Here is a 26,452-nt window from a genome sequence, read left to right as displayed (position 1 = left end):
AGGGAAAGACATTCAAGGATGTCGGAATAGATTTAAGGGAATGATATTTTTCACATGTATGATTCCAACTTTATGTTGCCCTATCTAAATCCGGTTGTTTCAAAAACCTAATAAATACTAATATTTCACGAAAATAAAATTAAAAATGTTGTATATACTAAAATATTTGAAATGTCTGCTCTTAATGTTTTTTTTTTTAAGTTATACGTGAGTGAAACCGTTGCCACAGCTAGTGCGTAAATAAGCTTTATAACCGCCTCAAAGATTAAAAGATTAAATTAAAAGAAAAAGTATCAATGTATTTAAATCAAGTCTATTTTAAGCATATCTATTTATTCTATAAATAGTTTCGTTTCCGATACACCTGCTAAGTAGATTGACAACTGACGAATAAGATATTAGTTTCATTATTATTAATTAAAAATACAAGAACAATAAAAAAAGTATAAACTTAACACTTAAAAATAAACGTGTTTTGTTAAACAAACTTTCTGACTTAACTTAAACAGCAATGGTACTGTGTAAATTAAGTCAGAAACTTTGTTTTTTCTTTCATTTTATAAAATAATTCTAAGTTCTTCAAAAGTGATAGTTCATATAAACTATATAATTAATACATTTAGACAATAAAATTTTCTTTTCGCATTGTTTTTCTTAATCTAGATATTTGTCCGTACAAAATTCTACCGTGTCGTTCATATATGACATGTTGTAGAATCAGGGCTTCCAGTACAGCTAGTATTTTAACACCGCTGGGCCACTGAAATTATACAGAATCAAATCCTATTATAACAAAACTAATAAAACATTTTTTCTTTCTTTTTTTAATGTTATCATATAATCTGACCGAAAATACGAAAGAATACAATATTACTTATTATTAATTATTGTTATAAATGTATTAAAGCGATCAATTGTAGTAAAGCGTGCGATGTATTGTAGTAAAGCGATCAATTTAGCAACTTATATTGTGTTGAATTTTTATTTTGATATTTGTTATAATATATACAAGGTAAACTTCTATGCAAACTGAATACATAAGAAACTATATTATACACGTTTTGTATATAATTATACGATCCGGTAACCCTGTGTAGAATAATTGAATTTCCACATTAAACCAAATTAACATATCATATTGTGGTTACTTGATAAATATCATACATATGTTTGTGAACTGTCATGGCGCATTTCAGCAATCTAAAATAGAAATGGAAAGATATAATAAAATCGATATTCATAATATTTTTAAATGTATAAATAATTTTTTTTTTTTTAAATATACTAATTATGTATGTAAACAATGAAATATTTATGGCATACTCTAGAATATTAAAGACACATAGTATATAATAAACTGAAATTAGTTCTTTTCAATTTCTTAATAGGTTTTATTTACCTTATTTGGAACCTTGAAATTAATATTTTAATATAAATATATAAATTAATTCACGGTGGATGGTGCCGACATACATGCTAGTAGGTAGCAAAGGCCCCGCAAAAATACTAGAAATAAAAAAATTATACCGAGAGCGAGTCAAAAATATGTAATTAATTAGTATCTAAATAATATAAAAATATGTATTTATATAGTATAGTAATTTTTGGGGACCCTTAATTTGTAACCAACCACACGTGGTCCCTGGGTGGTGGAAATCAGGTGACAAGCTAACTGGTGGTAGGCCTCAGCCGTGGTTAGTGACCACCCACCGGACAAAGCCGTATCGCCAAACAGTGCTGTTGTGTTCCGGTACGATTTCCGGTGACACCATTCTGAGAGCCGGGTCAGAACAGTTGCGTCCCTGCAAAAGCTTGAAAACAATACATACTGGAATCGCAACATCGGGAGACTAGTCGTGGAGGTTTGCGGGATCCGAGGCACGGTGCACCGCTGGCCGACCGAAGATAGATGGGGGCCCAAGTAGTGAGCTAGCCACTCACAAAAGGCTGCCCCGCCAACTGTCGAAAAATCCCGGGGTTGCGCCGTCATCCGGCGACCGGATGAGAGGGCCCGATGGACATACTTGGGGGGGCTCGGGCGTCCCCGCAGTCTCGAGCCTAGTCCCCCATCAGTGTGCGCGATATTCCTTGTGTGTATCATCGTGTCTTAGCAGCATGGCGCCTCGTTCTACTTTCGACTCTCTACCTTTTAACTCAAGGAAAGTTTCACAGCAGTTGCACTCCCTCTCGCTTAAAATGCACCTCAGCAACATTAGAGGGTTGCATTCTAATATCGTGCCAGTCCACTACCACCTTGATTCTGAGAAACCCCACCTCTTGTTTCTCACGGAGACGCAGATTGGTTGTCCGTCCGACGTATCGTATCTTTCGTACCCTGGAGAACAATTTTAAATCACGAGCAGACGTATGCGTTTACGTCCGGAATGACATCTGCTTTCGGCGTCTCTGGCGATTTGAAGAAACCACATTTTCGGTACTTTAGGCTTTGGTGTCGGGTATGGAAAAAATTCTGTATGCCTGTGGCTACCGATCGCACAGCGGGAATCAAGAGACAACAAGGCTCACAGAATACCTCAGTGAGGTGGCTGATGCGGCTCAACGGTTGTACCCCACAGCCTAATTGGTGTTTCTGGGGGATTTTAATGCCCACCACAAGGAGTGGCTATTTCCATACCAGGACACTGACCATGCTGGGTTAGAGACGCGAAGGCTAGCCTTAGCGTTAGATCTTACCCAGCTGGTCCATGGTGCTACACGACTACCTGACGTTGACTCGCATAAGGCCTATTGCTTGGACCTTCTACCGACAACTGATCCGGACCGTTACTCAGTGGCGATCTCTTCACCGTTAAGTAAGTCCGACCACTGTCTGGTGAAATCTGTATCTGTCTCTCACTGCCCAACCCCAGTCCTACTGGGGTTGGTCAGTAGATTGGGAAGGAATGCGTTCTTTCCTTGCATGCTATCCTTGGCAGCGTGTGTGCTTCTCATCTGGTGATCCCTCGATTAGCGCGCAAAGTGTGACAGATTTGCTACGTCTGGCTATGGAATATTTTATTCCATTTTCAGACGTGCCACTCTCCACTAAAGCTCAACCTTGGTTCGGACCTGAATGCGGACGCGCTGAAGCGTTGAAGCATCAAGCGTACCTGGCTTGGGTTGATGCTCGTAACCGCAAAGCGAGGGATATACGCCAAAAAAAAAGAGCCTTTAATAAAGCCGCCAAGTCATGCAAGAAAGCTATGCAAAAGTCACGCTTCGATCACATTAGTCGAATAGGGAACAAACTGGCTGCGTACCCCTCGGGTAGCAAAGCGTATTGGTCCTTAGCTAAAGCGGTTGAAGCGAACTTTTGTCGGCCCTCACTGCCTCCCCTTCAGAAGCCTGACGGGAAGCTTGCTCACACCTCTGAAGAGAAAGCAAATCTGTTTGCGTCTCTATTTGCGGAGTCTTCACGTCTTGATGCTGGTAGCGCGACACTTCCAGCAACACCTAGCGCCGACACTCATATGAGTGATATACGCATTCGGCAAAAGGAAGTTCGCAAAACGCTACGCAGTCTAGACGTGAACAAGGCAAGCGGACCTGATGGCATTCCAGCAATTGTCCTGAGGAAATGTGCGCCTGAACTGTCTCCTATCCTGACACGTCTGTTTCGCCTCTCTCTTGAGACTGGTCAAGTGCCTAAGTCCTGGAAGCTTGCTAACGTGCAGCCCGTGCCTAAAAAGGGCAGTCATGCTGACCCTGCCAATTACAGACCCATCTCGGTTACGTCCAATTTGTGCAAGACAATGGTACGTATCCTAAATACTAGGCTCCTGACGTACCTGGAAGCCAATGACATTCTCAGTGACCGACAGTACGAGTTTCGCCGAAATCGGTCCACTGGTGATCTTCTGGTGTACGTCACACACATCTGGAGTGAGGCCATCGAGAAACACGGGGAGGCACTTGCTGTTTCTTTGGATATCTCGAAGGCTTTTGATAGGGTTTGGCATGATGGCCTTATCAGCAAGCTTCCTGCATATGGCCTGCCTGCTAGCCTGTGTGCGTGGATTGCAGACTTCCTGAGGAATCGATCGTTACGAGTAGTGGATAATGGCCACTCGTCGGATCAAATGGCTATAAATGCCGGTGTTCCCTAGGGTCAGTGCTCTTGGCGACACTATTTCTGCTGCACATTAATGATGTGCCGTGGAGTACCGGCTTGTGCCGTGGAGTACCGGCTTAGAATAGTACTCCCCCAATCTCATCCCGTGGGTGTCGTAAGAGGCGACTGAGGGACGGGGAAAAGGGGGGATGGGCAGCAGCGTCCCCCCTCCCATAAACATCTATGGGAGCTACCTACTACGCTCGCCAACACGCCTGCCCAGCGCGGCTAGTATGGGCAAACCCCTCCATTAATGGCAGATGCGCCCAAAAAAAGGCCCCCAGTTACCAGCAAGCCCGCTAGGCCCGACCAAGGTAGCGGTCGCGGTATCGGCAGGGCAGGGGGTGATAAGAATCACCGGTTCACGGCAGGCTACCGTATAAAACGACTGAACATGGCAACGTATAATGGACGCTCGATGAGGCTGGACCATCACCTCGCCGAATTAGAAGTCGAGTTAAGTCATATAAACTGGCATATACTGGGGTTATCTGAAGTCCGAAGACAGGGGGAGGACACGATAACTCTAGAGTCCGGTAACTTACTCTACTTCCGCGAAGGTGATAACCTCTCCCAGGGTGGTGTCGGTTTTCTAGTCAAAAAGGATCTCATTAGCAGCATTGTGGAAATCAGTAGTGTGTCGAACCGGGTAGCGTACCTTGTCCTAAAACTTTCCGACAGGTACTCCCTGAAGGTCGTACAGGTATATGCGCCAACTTCGACATACTCTGATGATGTGGTCGAAGCGATGTACGAGGACATCGCAAAGGCCCGCAACGACACCTCGAAGGCCCACTACAATGTTGTTATGGGAGACTTTAATGCTAAAGGCTTGGGCTGCAGAAATCACAGGGGGCAAATGCTGGTAAACTTTCTCGAAGCGCAGGGGCTTTTTTTGATGAATTCTTTCTTTCAAAAGAAGCCTCAGAGGAGGTGGACCTGGCGAATCCCGGATAACGTGACAAGGAACGAGATAGACTTTATAATTTCGAATAAAAGGCACATATTTAGAGATGTTTCAGTGATCAACAGGTTTAATACCGGAAGTGATCACCGCTTGGTTCGAGGCACTCTAAATATCAACTTAAAAGCCGAAAGATCGAGAATGATGAGGTCTACTCTCCGACCTACCATGCTCCAAGCTGCTCAAGGCTCCGAAAAGTTCCAAATGGAACTTCAAAATCAATTCACCGCGTTGGAATCCATAAGCAGCATTGATGAGAGAACCGACACGCTGGTCAAAATACTGCAAAACACATCCCGCAAGTGTTTTTCGCCACAGAGAAGAGACAACGCACCAAAACTCTCTGCTGAGACACTCGAGCTCATGAGAAAACGACGAGAACTACCATCGTTTTTGTCAGATAAGGCCTTAAACCGAACAATAAAAACGCTGACGCGACGCGATCTCCGACGCTCCAATACCCGTGCCATCAGGCTGCGATTGAGCAAAATCGGGGATCGAAAGTGTTCGCTCGCAAGTTTGGGAGGCCGCGTCTGACAAAACTTAAAACTGAAAAGGGTGGGGTCGTTACCTCTAGGCCTGAGATTGTCGGAGAAGTAGAGAGGTTTTATGGGCAGTTGTTCTCTTCAAGATCGGATAAACCCGTGGGAATCAGTATTGATGACCAGCGCGCCCCTCTTATGCGCCATTACTCCGAGGAGCTCCCGATCGTTGACCAAGGAGAGATTAGGGTGGCTCTAGAACAGCTTAAAAACAACAAAGCTCCGGGAGATGACGGAATCACAACAGAGTTGCTTAAGGCAGGCGGGACTCCGGTCCTGAAAGAGCTAGCAAGCCTCTTTAATTCCGTCATCCAACATGGCAAGACCCCGGAAACGTGGAGCGGGAGTGTGGTGGTACTGTTTTTCAAGAAAGGTGATAAAACCCTCTTGAAAAACTACAGACCAATCTCCCTCCTGAGTCACGTGTATAAGCTGTTCTCAAGAGTCGTCACGAACCGTCTCGCCAGACGACTTGACGAGTTCCAGCCCCCAGAGCAAGCCGGCTTTCGATCAGGCTACAGCACCGTGGACCACATCCATACTGTTCGGCAGATTGTGCAGAAGACCGAAGAGTACAATCAGCCGCTGTGTATGGCATATGTGGACTACGAGAAAGCCTTCGACTCCATCGAAACCTGGGCAGTGCTCGACTCATTGCAGAGATGTCATATCGATTGGAGATATATCGAGGTACTGAGATGTCTGTACAACGCCGCTACAATGACTGTCCACATCCAGGACTGTAAGACGAAGGCGATCCAACTGCGCAGAGGGGTGAGACAGGGGGATGTAATATCCCCGAAACTGTTCACCAACGCGTTGGAAGACGTTTTCAAAACGCTGGATTGGACTAGGTATGGAGTCAATGTAAACGGCGAGTACATCTCACACCTTCGATTTGCCGACGATATCGTCATCATAGCAGAGTCGCTGGAACAACTCACCGAAATGCTGCGTAGCCTAGGCGAGTCTTCCCGGCGTGTCGGTCTCGGTATGAACTTGGACAAGACCAAGGTCATGTTCAATAGGCATGTCGTGCCGGGACCGATATACGTCGAGGGGAAACCTCTTGAAGTTGTTAGTGAATATACCTACCTAGGACAGATAATACAAGTCGGTAGGAACAACTTCGAGAAGGAAGCCGATCGAAGAATTCGCTTGGGATGGGCAGCATTTGGCAACCTTCGTCAAGTCCTCAAGTCGTCTATACCGCAATGTTTGAAGACGAAAGTCTTCAACCAATGCGTCTTACCTGCCATGACATACGGTGCCGAAACGTGGACACTAACTGCGGGACTAGTCCACAAATCCAAAGACGCTCAGCGTGCTATGGAGCGAGCTATGCTCGGAGTATCTTTGAAGGATAAGATCAGAAATGAGATTATCCGGAAAAGAACCGGAGTCACCGACATAGCTTGCAAAATTAGCAGGCTGAAGCGGCAGTGGGCTGGTCACGTATGTCGTAGGACCGATGGCCGTTGGAGCAGACGAGTCCTAGAGTGGAGACCGCGAATCGGCAAGCGCAGCGTAGGGCGCCCTCCAGCCAGGTGGACCGACGACCTTAAGAAGGTGGCGGGCACCAACTGGATGCGGAAGGCGGAGGACAGGGAGCTTTGGCGCACCTTGGGAGAGGCCTATGTTCAGCAGTGGACAACGATTGGCTGTTGATTGATTGATTGATTAATGATCTGCTGATGTTCGGTATCTATGGGTACGCAGATGATTGCACAGTTATCGAGAGCTACAAGTTCAACGCGCGAGCTAGTGAGGCCAAATCCAGGCTCAGAGAGAGGCCATGGTAGAGCGCCTGAGCGTGACCCTTAAGGCAGTGTCCGAGTGGGGCGATGCCAATCTGGTCAAGTTCAATGCATCTAAGACACAGGCGTGTTTGTTTTCCGCCAAAAAGAGGGAATTCCAGCTACCTCCCTCCTTCCGAAATGTATCTGTACCTATAACTAACCATCTTGACCTTCTTGGCATTACTCTCACGTCGACTCTAAATTTCGGCTCTTTTATTGAGTCCAAAGCCCAAATAGCTGCTCGAAAACTTGGTATCCTCTCCAAAGTGAGACGTTACTTTACTCCAGAGCAACTGCTCAACTTATATAAAGCACAAGTGAGGTCATGTATGGTGTACTGCTCTCACCTTTGGGATGGCTCTGCCAAGAACCACCTTCAGGCTCTAGAGTTGATTGAGAGGCGTGCCAGAAGGTTGATAGGAGACGACGCATTGGTCGAGTCTAGGCTCCAAAGTCTGGAACATCGACGTGTGGTTGCATCACTCTCAGTCTTCTATCGGATACATTTCGGAGAATGTGCTCAGGAATTACATGAACTGATTCCTCCAGCCCCTTTTTACTATCGAACGCCCAGGCAAACGCGACCAAAGCGCCATAGGTACACAGTGGAAATTCTCCGCTTGCGTACGAAGCGCTTTGAGTCTACATTCATCATTCGCACTGCGAAACTTTGGAATGCTTTGCCTGAGTCCGTATTTCCCGATAGGTACAATGTTGGTGTATTCAAATCCAGAGTAAACAGGTTTCTTATAGGCAAACGTGCTACATCTTAGACCGTGTCGATGCTTAACATCATTCAAGTCAACGGTCAAACGCTGGCCTATTAATAGTATCAAAAAAAGTATCTTTAAACAAACTTACTGATATAATTGATCAATGTTTTAATTTGCAAATTACGAAAATTTTATACCTATTATAGCAGAGACGTAAGCAAAAATTAATTATAACTGATTTTTAATTCAGTAACAGCTTATAAATGTCCCACTACTGCGCAAAGGCATCTTCTACAGTAAAGGAGGCTTGAGGCGTATTCCAATAATCTGCTCCAATGCAAGTTGATACATCATTCAACAGATAGGTTTCCTTACGAAGTTTTCCTACACCGCCGAACACAAGATGCAGTATAAACACAAATTAAGCATAAGAAAATTACTTTTTGTTGTCTAGCAACTCAAAAACAATCTCGGCTTAAAATCAAATAAAGTAAAAAGATATAAATAAAACAGTACAATTAGTACGTTAAGTAACGGAAATACATACAAAACAAACGGGAAACAAACCGACGGCAATGTAAAGGAATTTCAATTGTTAGAGCCATTCAGAACCAAGACGGAGCGAAGACGGAAAACTCTTAGTGCGCGTCATCGGAATATCGACGAGGTAACGCTGGAATTTTCTCTTACGTCGAGTATAACGGAGATGGAATTGTGAAGAATGACTTTGAAGGATTGTTTTATTATTTTAAGGAAAAAATTACGTATAAAGCAAAACTGGCCATTTTAAACTGTATTTGAACGCCTTGGAAAATAAAAATATCTGAATAATAAAAAAAAATCCCCACAGGCAAGGCATGTCTCTCTCATGTGTCATCTCAAAACTCGGGTTATCATTGTTATTATTAAATGCATGCATGTGATAACTTTGTTTTCTTTTACTTTCAACTCACGCTTACGCGCATTATTGTAGCCCGATATGTGTTTCCAACGGGTAGATATTTCGTAATTTGGCGAATCCTGTAATTTTTTTAAAAAACGGATTTTTTAATATAATAAAATAAATTAGTGAGGAAGTAAAAAACAAATCATCATCATTTAACGACGGCGTCAGAGATACTGAGTCGGTTTGTCAAATCCGATTAATTACTAATATCAGGACTTTTAATTGTAAAATCTAAACGCAAAAAAGTTTCACGAATATAGTTAACAGATGAAATGTCGAACGACAAAATCGATATAACCGTTATATCGGACCAATAATATATATCCATAACTTGTGCCATTGAATCAATCAATTAAAATAAATTCGGAATCAAAAACCAAAACAAAGAAGCTATAATTTAATAAACCCATACAAACCTCTGGCGGCACGAGCCGTCTCTTTGATCTTCATACAAAAGCGATAAAAACTTCGTTACAATCATTGTTGGTTTTAATTATAACAATAATATTGACCCATAAAATTACTTCATATTACTTGAAGGACGTGACTTTAATTAGTCTAACGCATAATATACGGCCTTACTTATGAACTGTTTTTAGCGGGTGTCTAGTAACATAATGTTGTCTTCTTATTTTCGAATATCAAATAAATAATGTCAGAAAGAGTGAAATCAGTGATTAATGGTGTATATAATCAGTGATGAAGGGTAGCAACATTTATACAGTAAGGTAGTTGTCAGGTGGTGGAATCATGGTCACAAGATGTGAAACACCGATATTGTTAGTTTTTGAAATTATTTATAATTAAAATATCCCAGTAAACAAATATTTGACAATTTAAGTACTTTTATACAAGGGAAATAGACTGCGGCAGCTAAGAAAGGGCATGATGGCAAAGAAGAGCGTCATGCCGTTTCTGTTGCGATATTCGAGTCGTGGAGAGTTGTCAAAAATTGCCAGAAGGAAGAAATCATTACACATGTTGACTAAGGAAATAGGGATTATCTTAGTCACAATTTTAGTACCTTGTCAGGTAAAATAGCGCCAATTGGCTTATAAACAAGCTAAAACAATATAAATATTTTTAACACTACATAACTATTTCTCTTTGCACCAAAATATCAATAAACATAAAATCAGGTAAAAAGCGATGCGTGTGTCGGTAATATAAATGAAATAATCGTAAGCCAAGATTAACTAAAGATATTAAAAAAGATCAAAGAGGACTTTTGATTGCTTTGTCTATGGCACACGTTGAATATTTTCTGTTTCTTTTTTTTTACAATAATGTTGAAGATAATTTTACCTTAGGATAAAAATATATATTAGAGTTTATACAGAGACAGTTTGACAGGTAAATGGTAATTATTATTTGTAAAACTTGTTATGTATCTATAGTTTACTCTATTTTTTATTGCAGCTTTCAAGTCAAATCACGCTTGTTTATTGATCATCAAAATCAGGGGGTGGGCCGTTGACAGTATCTGGTCAATTAAGTTAACATTAATACAATAAAATATTACAAGTTAGTTGTAGGTGAGTTGGCATCGGTAAAATTAAGTGATAGACTTAAATAAATAAATTAGCAGGATAGTGCAAACCCTGAACACAGTATCACAATGAGTGAGCAAACAAATAAAAGCAGTGCGAAGCAGCAAATAGCACCAGCAGCAAAAGCAGGCCACTGGACAAACAGCCTCTCCTTTATAAAACAGCAGAGCCTCCAACAGCTCCAAATCAGCAACAATTCCTCGGTTGTGTCCACCGAAAAATATTATATTACTTTGTAATGCAAAGTATATATAAAATTAAGAAAAATAAACACTGTTCACAGGGAACAAAACAATTTATAACCTATCTTGCATGAACACTAAGAAGGTCCTAAGAATGCCCTAGACACTGATACAAAGAAGATAAGTTAAAACCAAGTAATAACCTAGACAATAGAGGTTATTAAAGTTAACTTTTAAAGTGTGAAAACATGGTATATTATCACTTAATTAGCAATAAAATAATATCAGAAAGCAAGAACTATCTTTAAATTAATGACTTGTTTCATTAAACAATTAAAGCTTTTAAACAATTTGAATCACTTTAGGATTCGACCCAGGTCACCTAGACATTGACAAAGTCTATGTTCAGTTTTTGAATAAAATATGAAAAAAATGATAAAAATTAATAATTGAAAATAATTTAAATAATAAACAAAAAAAAATATTGAAAAATTTTAATTTATAGGGTTACAGTAGGTACCATCGATATTCTACCGCAAAACAGCAGTACTTGGCATAGTTGTGTTCCGGTTTGAAGGGTGAGAGAGCCAGTGTAATTACAGGCACAAGGGACATAACAACTTTGTTTCCAAGGTTGGTGGCGCATTGGTAATGTAAGCGATGGTTAACATTTCTTACAATGCCAATGTCTATAGACGTTGGTGACCACTTACCATCAGGTGGCCCATATGCTCGTCCGCCTTCCTATTAGATAAAAAAAGCAGAATCGAAAATCACCAAAAAAAACGGTCGTGACATATCAGACAGTATTATGCTACATTGACCATAATAATTATAACATTTCAAGAATACACTCATCAAAATAGTATATCCCCATAAGTCGGTTGTCAACATTTCACGGGTGAGTAATGAAGTCAGTTCTTACAGAAAAGCACTGCACGACTCAAGTAAAGATAACTTATTACTATCACTACATATTATAAAACTATTTTTATTTAATTATTGTTGGATATTAATATCAATATTTTTTGTTTTTCACCGCATACGCACCGGATCTAGAAAAGACGACAATTGCCCATGAAAAAAAAACATTCCCCTAAATTTATTCTGACATATTTTAATGTCTTTCAATGTGCTTTGTTTATTGTGACTGCAAACGATACCTTCACAGGAAATGGTGTCCTTATAAAACTGAAAGGTAAATCTGTGTATTTGAAAAACTTACTTATTATTAACTAACCGACTGTGTGTCTGTGAGTGTGTAACAATTAGAAAAAAAAATGCGGTAACGAAACGAAATATCTTCCTAACCTATAAAATTTAACTTAAAAAGTTATTTACGAACCCTTGGGGGGCCCGGAAGCCCCGACGGGAATAAGAGTGCCTCTGTTACGAAACGATGACCGTCAATCCCAACAATCCTATTCGGTCTACCGTGAGCGACGTTCAGACTTCGGCTGGGCGGGCTGCCTCCTAGAAATTCCGTCCTGTCGCCGTGATGATGTGTCATCCGCGTAGCATAACCCCATCCCGTGCTCGCAAAAGTAAGTCGTTTTTTTTAATAAGCTACTACGCTAACCTAAAAAAATATATTACAAACGAGTACAGACAGAGATTTACCAGGAGTGCTGTGCGTCTCCGACATACGTGCATTTGCTCGATGCTATAGGCAACAGCCCGGCAATCGGTGCGTTTTACATCTACGCGCGAGCACGATTAACTGACGAATGTTCAGTATAAACGGAACCCTATTTAATATGATTGATCATATAGATCTGAGCTTAACTTATATTGGAAGAATCTAAATCTCTGAAACTGACCATTTTATAACTTTGTTTTGTTCCTATAAACTTTCAACCATCATCATTTTACAGACTATTATTTATAAATAGCTACAGTTTCAGCCAATTCAACTGAACAAGTATTTATAGCATTTTTATCGAATATATGTTCGACGTGATTCTTTAAAATGACATAACTTTTTTATTTATAAGCCGATTGAATAAAACAAACACTAAATCTTAAATGAAATTTGCCACAATACATTAGTGAAAATACGCACCCAAATCAGTTAAGCCGTTTCTAAGATTAGCGTGCACAAACTCACAAACAAACAAAAATTCTAATCATCATTGTTTTGGGTTCTATTGCGTTGATAAAAAGCCTCCGATAATAGTTTAACTTAATATCTTCCATGTACAGCCAGTATGATGAGTTACATTTTTATTATATGTATAGAAGACTAAGCTACGCCGCGTCTGTCTGAACGCGATAAACTCCAATACTGCCATACGGATTTTCAAACGGTTTTTCGTAATAGACGGAATTATTCATGAGGAAGGTTTAAGTGTATAGGTAATTTATTAAGATTTAGTAAATTGATTTGAATATGACGCTCATTGTTGAAGATATATAAAATATACTGATTGGGAACTTTATTTGCATGCGCGGCGTTAACTAGTAGAGTTATACGTACTACGATACAAACGATTTCAGTGAACCTTATTCGACCCATGTGAAGCCAGGACGGGTAATTTATCATAATTATATTATTATGTGAACATTAAAAACTGACAAAAAATTTCGTAAAGTAAATAAATAAAAAAACAGTTTATCTTCCACTACAATATCAGCCACACAGGTCATAGATTGACCAAGCAATGTCAACAATGCATATAAATTACGTCGACCGCTCCTAGAAGCTCGAACTATACGAAATATGGAGTTCGGGCAGACGTTTGTCGTTAGACCTACATATTCGACATAAATAGTTAACTTCGCTCGTACTTTATATTTAAGTGAAGAACTGTAGTTTGTAGGTTTTATTGGGATGCACGAAAAATCTGGTGCTATAAAAAGTCGGATCTATAGTCTATAGAGTAGTTTGTTGGTGAACATGAATGATGCAACAAAAATATTTTTATCTTTAAGTAGTTTATATATATAAGAATAACTGACTAATTGACTGGCATATCAACGCACAGCCCAAACCCAGCCAAATCCCAGTAGTATTAGCACTATAAATATTTGCATACGGATTCCTTTTATACAGTAGGTAAGCATTAAAGGAAGATTTGACCAATAATGTCAATAAATAATGTCAGAATTTCCTAAGAAATGTGAAATTCATCTTAGATTCATTTCCTTTTTAACATAAAATTATTTCAATAAAATAAATTCATGTAAATAATAAGCATTTCCTTAAACAAACAATTCATACTTTCTTTGTAATTTTAATACTTTCAAAGATATTCAAGAATGATTAAAGGAATGTTATTAAAATTAGAAAAATAGAAACGGCTAAGAAATAGCTTCAGTTCAGTTAACGTATATCTCAGAAATGCGAAAACAGCAAACAGCAAACAGCAGAAAAGTCAAATTGCAACTAAACTAGTTGCAATATGACTTTTCTTTTATGTAAACATTTTTCCGATACGACCCAAGCGCCGCCTTTAGTATATTGATGGTAACATGCCAACCTCTTCAACAGTGTACACAAGTGCTTACAACTACAATAATGCTATTCTTTTAGAACTGACTTCATGTCCCATGAAATTTGAAACATCTCGTGAAATACGAGAAAACTACTTACATGCTATTTTGATCTGTTTATCTATTAAATCTTATAATTAATTATTAAAGTCAATCTCGCATATCACTCTTTGACAAGTCTCGATTGTGTTCTGTGGTAAATTTCGAATTTCTTCTTATAGATAGATAGCTTTACCGTATACATTTCAACTCAATCTTAAATAAGATCTAGGCAAAACCGAGCACAAATGATTATATATGGTGACAAATGCTCATAATAATCACGTGACGGTAAGTCGTCACGCCTGATACACGACTTTGTAAATGTAAACGGCATTAGGCATGCCTGCATGTACAATGCCTCTGCACTGCAATACATTGTTAATGATCTCCCATCTCTGAAACTGTAAAATATTTATTTTACATATGTTGCAAGTGTAAGTTAAACTAAAAAAATATTTAAATATCGTGGATTTGTATTTTATTTATCTTTAAATCGACATATCAGCCGGAAGACTGCTGCTGACTGCTAAACGAAGGTCTCCTCCAAGGATTTCCATGATGACTGGTCAATTTATTTTGCTGTATGGTGATGGTGAAAACATCAACAACCCATTTTACCCCATGAGGGGCTTAGAAGTCGTCCCGAGGGAATATATACTAGAGAACGGGCAGCAGCGACTCTGTTAGTACTATGATCAACTTACTACGATGCCAAGCCGTCTACCAAGCGTGGTAGACGTGATAATGGCATTTCCTCAATAACTGACACAACCAAATTTATCTTTAAAAGATTCAAATAAGAGCTACCCGTCCCTTCTTCGCATGGTTAGAATAAGGGTGTACAAAAAGTTCATGCTGCCGTACGCACTAGCGAGGAGTGCGGAGGCCTGAGCGGAGCTCCGCTGAGCCACGAGCGGAGCACCATCGAAGCGGAGGTTATATCAATACGATCCCTCAGCCTCTCTGATTCGTGGTGAAGACGGCCAACGTAGTATCTTTAGTGGGTAAGAATCCTACATAACCCAGTCCCTCCCCGCCTAGGTGCTACCTCTCTCAAGGCTTATCTTGCGTGACAAAAAAGGTTTACAAAATATCGTAATATTATACATCTAACTACTCATTTACGTGGCGCACGCCAGTAAAGCTCCCAGTCGGCATTTTTTTTTCAATACCTTCAACAATCATCGTCCTATTACAGCTAATTTAAACAAATCATTAATGAATTATACATCTAAATCTTTCTTCCTCATGATTCATCTCCATCCATTGGTAAGAACCGTATGAAAATATGTTCGGTAGTTTTCCGTTTCGTGTACATCGCAAATATGCATAATTATCATTTTTCACGTCCATTTTACAGAAAATAAATAATTTTACTTGGTAAAATTTTATACAGGACTTTTATAAGCACATCACAAGCTTGATATTGCTTCAACTGTGCCCATTAATATTGGCTAAGATGCATCAGCAATTATTTCCGCAACATTGGGCAAGCAACAGCAAAACACAAACGAACTCAGCTAGTAACGTAAGAGGTTTTTGACGTATTTAATAAAACTTTTACCGTAAATCAGATTTATTGCCTTTTTCCCAAACTTGCTATTTTATGCAAATATATATTGAATAAGATATTAATTATGATTTTGATGATGATATGAAATGATTAATAAAACAAACTATTATACAGTTATGACAATTTTCAAAAAGGAACAAAAAAAGCCAGGTGTCAACTTTTTTTATACGCATAATTAACGCATGGGCGAAAAAAAACAAATGAAATTCGGAGTAAAAACCAGCTGTTGCAAAGCAATTACTTATGTAAAACATCTATTGCCGCGCCTTGTTGCGCATTAGATAGACCCGTATGCCGCGACGGCGAACGGCATGACGCTCTCATATAGCCTCTCTCCGCCACCGCTCTCTATTCCTCACTCATTATTTTTCGTTTTCTTAAAATTAAATAATACATCAATTAAACAATTTCCACACATTCCACAAATTTTTGCCTAACACATTACCTTATTTTTTGTTAACCTTTTTTTATAATTCATTCTTTATTCAACTCATTTAATCTGAATATTCCCCAAAATAAATAAATACATACATTTATGTTTACTCATACTCGTATTTTTTCGAATTGTTGAATTAAGATCAAAGTATCTAATTAAGATAAAAAATATTAGACATTTGATCAAAATACACTTTATTGTTTACAAGGTTCTGAATTGTCATTTTACGATTCAGATATTTTAGTATTGGAATAAACCCACACAATGCGATCGCATCAACTTGGAAGCAACAAATCTGTCATATTCAAAACGCAGTTTTTCTTGTGCAATGAAAATGTAGGCACATTATTGTGTGTGTAGCCCGTAAGTTACGTAACGCGTATAAGTTAGGTAAAGGTAAATCAAGAAGATTGTTGCAGTGTTTTGACACATTGCTAAAAAATAAGATAACCGTATATAAGCAAAGTTTCGCACATAAACAACTATTATCATGAGAAAATATTGAAAATTAACTCTATGAATGGACTTAACAATCATTTGATATATCTGCTAACATAAAATATAATTTTATTTTTTACAATATCAACCCATTAAATCCGTATTTATAATAGCTCTAAACACGGAGTCATCGATTCGTACCCCTCGAGCACTTTCCGTGAAACCAACATCAAAGCTTTTTTTTTAAATCCCTGTTATTTTACGACCGACGTATGCGATTTTTTAGTCTTGGTAAGTCAATAAGTCTTTTATCATGGTTGTATAAATTAAATCCTAACAACAACCACTTTTGCCAAAAATACGTATTACATAGGTAATACACACAAATTCCCTCTGGTCCTTCGGCGGTTATCCCATCGATAACCGGATCAGAGTAAATTAAGTAAAATATCAAACTAGGCCTGAATTCGCAACAATATGGTAATGAAGTAATAATTCATTATTTGGGTTAATAATAGTTAATTTCATTTCATTTTCACTTTGATATTTGCAACTCAGTTACGTGTTTGGTCTTTCTTAAACTTGTCGTCATAATTTACAATATATCTAGTAAATAAACGGTTATTATTGTTACGTAAGTAAACGAGATGACCTGCTACTTGTACAATTATAGGTGAGAAAACATCCACCCACCCGCACAGCCCCCCAGGTATCTAGTAAATCCAGTGATATTTGAAATATAATATCATATTGATATGTAATAGGAAATGGCAAATTACAAAAGTGAACCGAACGCAATGAAATGAAATAAGTGTAAAATCCATTGTAATTTTATGTGCGATTTTTTTAAAGATATCGGACTGACAGAATTAAACGGACTTGTGCTATAAATAATTTAGCGCACCCTGCCCATTTTACCCTTTTCTATATTCACTGACCTTACTGCCTTCGAATAAAGTTATTATGATATCACGAAAACTTTGATGATTTAATGAGCAAATATTATAGAAAATATTACGATATCTTCTCCCAGGCTATTTTCTACAGCACTTATCTTTCGCACAACCTTCTGCGTGCACTTTGCTTTTGCTTCGCGCGCATCTTTTGTGTACATATTCTTAGGCTACTCTACTTTAGTAAAATCTCTGAAAGTAGTTGTAGTTAAAACAGCAAAGCGACACGGCCTCACTTATATACAATTTATAATGTTTTTATTATTTGAAAAAATTCTAACCGTTGCATATTAAGCAGTTATAACATAAAAACAAAATTATGTTAATGATATTATATATAATATGTAAATTATAATAATGCTAAGCGAATCGTGTGGCTCGCGTAACTATGCTTTTTACGTAAATAAAATATACGACCTACATTTTTCGCAAATATATAGTTTTTGCAAAATGATAAACGGTAACCGCTCCTAGTTACTTAACAACCGAGCGTACTTTAGGGCCTTCCTACTTAGGAGAAGATTGGAAGCCTGTTTCAGCACGCTGTTTACTTTTTGTTTGGTACACATACTCGTGTTACAATTTAAAAGGTGCAAGTTTTAATAGTATGTCTGATCAATATTATAATAGCCTCGTCAAATAAACGATAATAAAAATCACAGTAATATTCTTACGTAAATACCGTTCACAGGAAATAAAAATATGTTATATATAATATAACAATTAATACATTTAGAGTCGATATGCCCCGTGGATTGAACCCGTGATTCTTAAGCTAGGATCAATGGTTCTAACTCAGGCATATACCACTGGGTTTTCCATTTCACGAACAGTGGTGTAGCAAATCATTGTGAATAACCTGCATGTGTCAGTTAATATTCTCTCAGCGTCATATTTATCAATTTCAACAAATTTCCAAACCCTTAGAGTAGAGTCCTTGCCAAGAATGTGGACATTTATTGGCTTTACCTTTGTTGTTAAAGTAAACAATTAATAAATTGCAAATATTTTAATAAATAAAAAATGCAGATGATTGAGTCGATTTTCACAGAAGCATTAAAGCACTTAAATTAGAAAAATAAACCACATATATTGCTATACCCACATCAGCCAAACATGATTACATCGGCCGCCTACATTGTTAAAACAACATTAATCATTTACGTCGTGGCTTCTGCATTCATTAACGGTAATATGGGAATCGATTACCTACCGATTTTTTTTTTTAAATATTTTAACAAATATCACAAATCATTGTAATAGTAATTATCTAAACATAAATATTATTTAGTTAATAACCGTTTACTTATGCTTTATTATTCTTACATAAAAAACTTTATTGCAAAAACCTTATCGACATTAAAGAAATCAATATTAAAACAAGACAAAATATCGTAAAACACGTTTTATGTCTAATTAAAACGCGGAGGTTCATAGTGAATGCGCGGTATAAGCGCACTACGCGTCTACGCTTGCAGCGAACCTGCAATGAAAGGCAGAATGATACTTTTCATGTTACGTTTCACCAGTCTGTAAGTTGGTAAGAGCGGACTGTCCGCTGTAACCCTATAATTTTTAATTTTACAAAATTTTATATTTTTATTAAAATATCGTATTTTTTTACCTAGTCTAATCGGTTTATAAAATAAATTACGCTTATAGAATCGGCATTCATTGTTTCGACATTTATTATCTGTTCTTCCTTTTGATCATTGAGCACATATTCTCTTTTATATCGGCCTCGTTTGGCCCTAAAAACGAATAATTAGTTTCAATGAGATTGCGATATAGAGATTTTCCGGAATTAATCTGGAGAGTGTATTTGATACTTTTTATTCAACATTATTTGTTATTCGTATCACCGCTAAGGGTTTTAATATTACCACCATATGTTTGTATCTATCCAGTACATTTTTTTCTAATTTCAGCAAAAATCTTGTCTCATTTGAATATATATATGAAATTAAGTTACCAGAAGTTTTTAATAGTACTAAAAATATTTTCTAAACTAATTTTCGACATTTGCTTGAACAATATTGCGGGGAACGACTTGACTGCCTCGTTGATCTAGTGGCTTGATGTAAGGCCGCAGACCCGGAGGACCTGGGTTCGATTCCCAAATCGGGCCAATAAAAAGTTATTGGTTTTTTCTGTCAGAAAATTCTCATGTATCCAGGAGTCTGGCAGTTCGAAATGTGTACACTCCCGTGCCTCGGAAAGCACGTAAAGCCGTTGGTCCTGCGCCTGAACTCTTTCCGGTCGTGTCGGATTGCCGCCCCATCGGATTATGACATTGAGGGAAGAGAGAGTGCACCTGTGTTTGCGCACACACTTGTGCATTATAATATCTCCTGCGCAGTAGGCAAATCTCTCTTGTGACTGGCCGCCGTGGCCGAAATCGGTCTGGAGGACATTATTATTATTATTATTATTGCCGGGAACAGATCAATCAATTCGTAATACGAATTGTTTAGCTAATTAATCCACGCATTCTTACTTTCAGACGTAAACGAACAACTGATTTTCGAACCAATAGCAGAGGCATATTTACAGCCAGTGTAATCTTGTAAAATGGCAATACAAAAGAGCCAAATGATGAAAAAAATATTTTGTTTGTTATGATTTTTTCTTATAGTATTAACAAAATTATTTTAAATTTCAGTTAATTTTCCAAATTTATATATTTTAACACATGCTTTACTATAATACTATACACAGAACATACAAACATGATAACGATGGAAGGATGGGAGTAAAATTTGGAATCGGTCCTGAATCCTGATTATTATTGAAACTACTTCTATAACGAATAGAAAATAAAATTGAAAATAATTTTATTAATAAAAGACATTATTGGATGTATTTATTAAGCATCAGATGAACAACTATATCTATATCGAGATGGCCCAGTGGTAAGAGTGCGTGAATCTTAACTGATGATCGTGGGTTCAAACCAGTGCTTACCCGAAGCACCACTGAATTTTCATATGCTTAATTTGTGATTATAATTCATCTCGTGCTTTACGGTGAAGGAAAACATCGTGAGGAAACCGTGAGGAGTCTAATTTCATTAAAATTCAGCCACATGTGGATTCCTCCAACCCGCATTGGAGCAGCGTGGTGGAATAAGCTCCAAAACCTTCTCCTCAAAAAGGGAGAGGAGGACCTCAGTAACATGGGATGGGCACTGATTAAGGTAGGTGTTTCTTTTATAGTTGCTCAACTATAAAAATGACTTAATAGATTTAAAAAAACTTTGTCTGTTAAATATCAAATCAAATTGTCTTTTAAAATTTACACAAATATATTATTATATATATATTTTTAATTGATCTTATTAAATTTACTATTAATTAAGATATTCACGAACTCAAAGCTGAACGGTTGGTATTTGTTTTGTAAAACATAGACACTAAAAATAAACAAGCTTTATTTGATTAATTTAGAATTAAAAAGTACAAAATTTTTAATGTACAACAAATAAAGCATGGAAAGAAAAATCATTGTGCTGTTCAGACGATTTTATGAGACCCTTCGTCGTCTCAACGTAACTTCGTTTAATTTTAGTAGTTTAATTTATTTTTGTTTAAAAATGTATTTTTTTCGTAAATTAAAACTCCCCGACAACCGATGTTCGTTTAGAACTATAATATAAATGCTAAAAATACTTAAACACTCCTGGTTTAAATTTTTTATCGTAGGCGTCGTGATGCAGTGTCATAAAATTTTAACAGGTACAAAATTATTATGTCGTGTTCATACATTGTATCAAGCACATCATTTGAATTCGTGTATAATTGTATAAGTTTATATACGGCACTATATGATATACTTTATAGAATATATTGATATGTAATTAGACTTATTGCTATTGCTATTTATGTTTAATTAGTCTATAAGTCATGATTAATTATTATTATTAGGTCCTTACATATGAAATTAGCGTTTTGTCGTACTGGCCACTTTGATCTGAAGTATCTGCTCTTTGGTTAAGAATTCCAAATTCAAATTTATAAATTCATTTGAGTTTTGAAATTCATTTGTTTTTTCCTCAATATTTTTTTCTTTGGCGTCGCTTATTACAATGGAAAACATGAAATATCGGTATATTTACGAGTACGAGTTCTACCGCAGCAGCAGTGCTGCAGAAACAGCTCGAAGGATTACATTCCGGAAATTTCGACTTTCAGAACCAACCCCGTGGACGTGTAAGATAAAAGTGGAAAATGAAGAATTAAACGCTATTGTGGAAGCGGATCCATTACAAAGCACTTTAGACATAGCTGCAGGCTTCGGGTAAGTGATAAAACTGTATTAATCCACTTGAAGCAAGTCGGGAAAGTAAAAAAACTTAAACGATTACGATGCTGTGTTACTTTGCTCAACCGACACAATAATGAAGGGATTTTAAATCGAATCATTACTTGTGATGGAAAGTGGATGCTGAACGACAATCGGATGCGCTCGTCGCAATGGCTGAACCCTGGAGACCCAGCCAAATCCTGCCCTAAACGAAAATTGACTCAGACTCGTTTAGTGGACTAGCGCCGGTGTCGTTCACTACAGCTTTCTAAAATCTAGCCAAACGATTACGGCAGATATCTATTATCAGCAACTGCAATTTTCTTAGATTTATTTAAATTTAAAGAATTAGAACATTAATATAAATAGCAAGTATATCTTCACTGAAATTGGCAATTTCAATATCGAATACGTAACATATGGTTGAATACATTTAGGCAATATTTCGATCGTTGCTTGAATACATTACGCGGGAGACTTCCAATATATACTTACATTTACAGTTATCTAGTTAGTCAAGAAATGTTTCCTTGCATGAAGTCGTTGGAATGATTAGAAGTTAAACTACTAACTTTGGATTGTTAGGGATACGATGTAATTGACTCAGATTAATATCGATACGTATAGATTTTCTTAAGATATTTTCATTTATCACATAACATGAGACGAATCGTGAATACAGGTAAAGCCCTTGTAAATCCACTAGGGTTATCGGTCTTTGTAGCTATGACAACATTATTAGATATCATATACCGATTATAAGAGCTAGGTGTTTCTTTTATAGTATAGGTAGGCGGACGAGCATATGGGCCACCTGATGGTAAGTGTTCATCAACGCCCGTAGACATTGGCATTATAAAAAATGTTAATAATTGCTCACATCGCCAATGAACCAACCGTAGGAACTAAGATAATATGTCCCTTGTGCTTGTAATTACACTGGCTCACTCATATACTGGTGGTAGGGCCTTGTGCGAGCTCGTCTGTGTTGGCACCACCTAATCACTAGATATTCTACGGCAAAACAGCAGTACTTGGTATAGTTGTGTTCCGGTTTGAAAGACTATGGTTATATAAATAAAAATATGATATGTGATGGGAATGAATAAGTTTTAATATTATTTTATGGAAACAATTTTGATTGACCATGTTTAAAAAATTACAATTTTCTTTGAATTAAACTAATATAAACTATATAAGTTTATATTGTAATTTTATACACACTTTGTCACACAAACTATTTCTATGCATCAAAATTAAAAATTTATCCATTGCTCTTCATGTGAAAATGAGTTTGACATTTTTAAATTTATAATATAAGTACGATTACTATTATTTATTTATGATTTTTAAATATAATATGTTACTATATGTTAGGGTGTGGTTAAGATCTACAAATGGAAGGTGAACAAAATTGGTCTCTAATTATTCAGGTCCAAGTGGCAAGAGCCAGAGGATGCCCTACAGATCGTCGAGTAGATGAAATTTATAAAAATACTGGAGAAGACTGGACAAGAAAAGCGAAGACAAGTAATACCTGGAATCTTGCCTTAACTGGCCTTAATTTAACTGAATAATTTTGTAAATAATTATATTATATTATTAATTTTGTATGCATGTCAAGAAAAAAAGGCTTCATTTTTATTATACTAGTATAACAATCAGAGGAAGACCGTACATTTAAAATTAATGGTAAGCTTTTTAATATTTTCGATTTGAGGAGGAAATGACGTCATTTATACGAAAAGCTCAAGAGTTTTCATAATATGGTTCGTATCAGAAAATATATAATTCCATTGCTAGATAAACCTTAAAGTGTAATATAATAATTATAAAGGCTATTCCATGTTACATCCCACCTTTGTCGGAATTTTTGTCTTTTAAAAATAAATCAATTAAATACCTTTACACTCGATTTAATCAATATATCGCTAATAATACTAAGAAATGTCTACTGTTTCAAAGTCAAAGTCAAAATATACTTTTTTCAAGTAGGCTTTCACAAACACTTCTGAATCGTCGTGTTACAAATTAAATTTCAATAGACCGGCAAGAAACTCAGTAGTTACTCTTGTCAACAAAAAATCGTATATAATTATATTTATATATCTTGTATGAAAAACAACGAATACTAACTCCAAGCTCTTCTATAATTTATAAAAGCCTCTACATTATAATAGGCATATTTACCGTAACCGTGAATGTGAATGTCCCACTGCTGGGCTAAAGGCCTCCTCTCCTCTTTTTGAGGAGAAGGTTTGGAGCTTATTCCACCACGCTGCTCCAATGCGGGTTGGTAGAATTCACATGTGGCAGAATTTCAGTGAAATTAGACACATGCAGGTTTCCTCACGATGTTTTCCTTCACCGTAAAGCACGAGATGAATTATAATCACAAATTAAGCACATGAAAATTCAGTGGTGCTTGCCCGGGTTTGAACCCACGATCATCGGTTAAGATTCACGCGTTCTTACCACAGGGCCATATAGGCATATTTATTTTTAATAAAATTATAAATACTTAAAACGTGACCAATTGTAATTCGTATAAAATGATTCGCAAATCTATAAACCTATCCCAAAACGTTTTAATATTTTAAAAGTTATTTATGCAATGTAACGAACATAATTTACGTTTAAATCAATTCAATGCTGTTAAAAATATAAATGGAAATGCATTTAACTTCAAAATCGACAAAGGAAATAGATTGCAAGTAGTTATTTCCGTAGCCGTATCTATGTAGTTCCATTCGTTGTTACTATCCCTATATTTCCCCTCAATCGCACAACCTCGTGTGACATTGTTTGCGAACGAACGAATCCACTTTTCGATTTGTTCTAGTTTCGCGAAAAGAAAATACAAAAATTTTAATGTTATCCTCACTTTAACTTAAAATTAACAAAAAGAGTAATGATTTGTATAATTGATTAACAGTAATTTCTCAATTTAATTGGTCTATATTTCTTATAATATATTATAAATGATAAAATCTTCTCTATTTTATTTATTAATAAATGGTAATGTTCTTAACACAAGTTTTATATTAGATTTCGAGAAAGTCATGAAGAATAAAATAAATAGAACAAAGATACTTAACTTATTACTAAATAATATTACATCCGTGTTAATTAAAATATGTACAATGGTTATTGTGTTTAAAAACACATTACATTTTTGTCATAATAATTTTAATCACATATCCTATCATACAAAAGAAAGTGTATTAAAACTGTTAATACAATTATTTTACTGAGAAATACTTTAGATTTTTTTAAATGACAATATTAATTTTATAACGACAAAATAAAAGCTTGAGTCATTAAAAAATAACAAAAATTATATACATAAATTAAAGTATATTTAGATATAGTTCATTTAAAAGTAAATCGTATATTTAATTTCTGAAAAATTAACAAAAAACATTTGCACTAAGTATTTAGTATTGAATAATATTTTAAATTCGTATTAACTTAATTTTTGTTCCCTGCAAATCAATTATTTAATAAATCTAATATATGAATTAAAAAGCCTTACCTTAAACTACTTGGAAACAAAGCTTAACTATAAAAAGGTTCAATAACTACAATTGGAAATAACATGAAAGACCACAAACACTTTTAAATATTTTTCACTTTTTCAGATCGTTTATATCGTTCAAAAATATCAGTTTTAAAGCTGAAACAAGAAAGCAGGCCGCGCGTGACGACCGCGTCGATGGCTCTCCGAACAAGCACTGAACGTTGAACAATAAGGAAAAGCCTTCTGTAATACACAGAACCCTTGAAACAACACCCAGACTTCCACAAAAAAATTAACCTTAAATCATAAAAAAAATTTTTACGTAACACAATAATTAAAACAGTATTAAATTCTTATAAGCTTTCTAAAAATGAACCATCGGATAATAAAAGTTATATATTCTGAGAAACATACGAAGAATTTAATATCTCGTACGTAAAAATTTTCCCATAGATTATCCTATTTTTACGGCGTATTTTATGACGAATCGAAAAAGTTTTTTTTAATCTCAATTATCAATTAGTTTTTTGTGTTGTATAATAAAATTACTTTTTAAATTTAAACAATAAATTAGGTGAATTTCGATATTCTAAAAATCTTAAAATATAAAATAAATTAAATTTTCCAGTAAATTGCAGCAACAGCGAAAAGTCAACCTAATTAAATGTCTTTTTATATAAAATATATAGGTTTGTTTATTTATGAAACAGCCTTCCAAATGTGAAGCTATACAATAAAAAATAATATATTATTAATTTCTAAGTAAACAATTGAACAAAATGAAGGTTTCATTTTGCATGAAAATAATATTTGCTAAGAAATTTTGACAAACATATTACAACTGAGCCGAAATTTTAATATTCATTCATATATTAGCTGTTCGATAAAA

General features: G+C 36.4%; 1 protein-coding gene across 1 annotated transcript in view; it reads right to left on the bottom strand.

Annotated features, from left to right (window-relative positions):
- Nucleotides 1-25,749, bottom strand: part of LOC126780974 (trissin receptor-like) — a 116,489-nt gene extending 90,740 nt beyond the window's left edge. The window contains exon 1 of the mRNA XM_050505696.1: nucleotides 25,579-25,749. The gene's annotated coding sequence lies outside the window, so the exon portion shown is untranslated. The remainder of the gene's footprint in view (nucleotides 1-25,578) is intronic.
- Nucleotides 25,750-26,452: the final 703 nt, after the last annotated feature.

The sequence above is a fragment of the Nymphalis io genome, chromosome 3, assembly GCF_905147045.1.
Source record: "Nymphalis io chromosome 3, ilAglIoxx1.1, whole genome shotgun sequence".
Taxonomy (NCBI): domain Eukaryota; kingdom Metazoa; phylum Arthropoda; class Insecta; order Lepidoptera; family Nymphalidae; genus Nymphalis; species Nymphalis io.
Note: the sequence above shows the minus strand (reverse complement) of the source record. Positions and strands in the feature narration are given on the sequence as shown.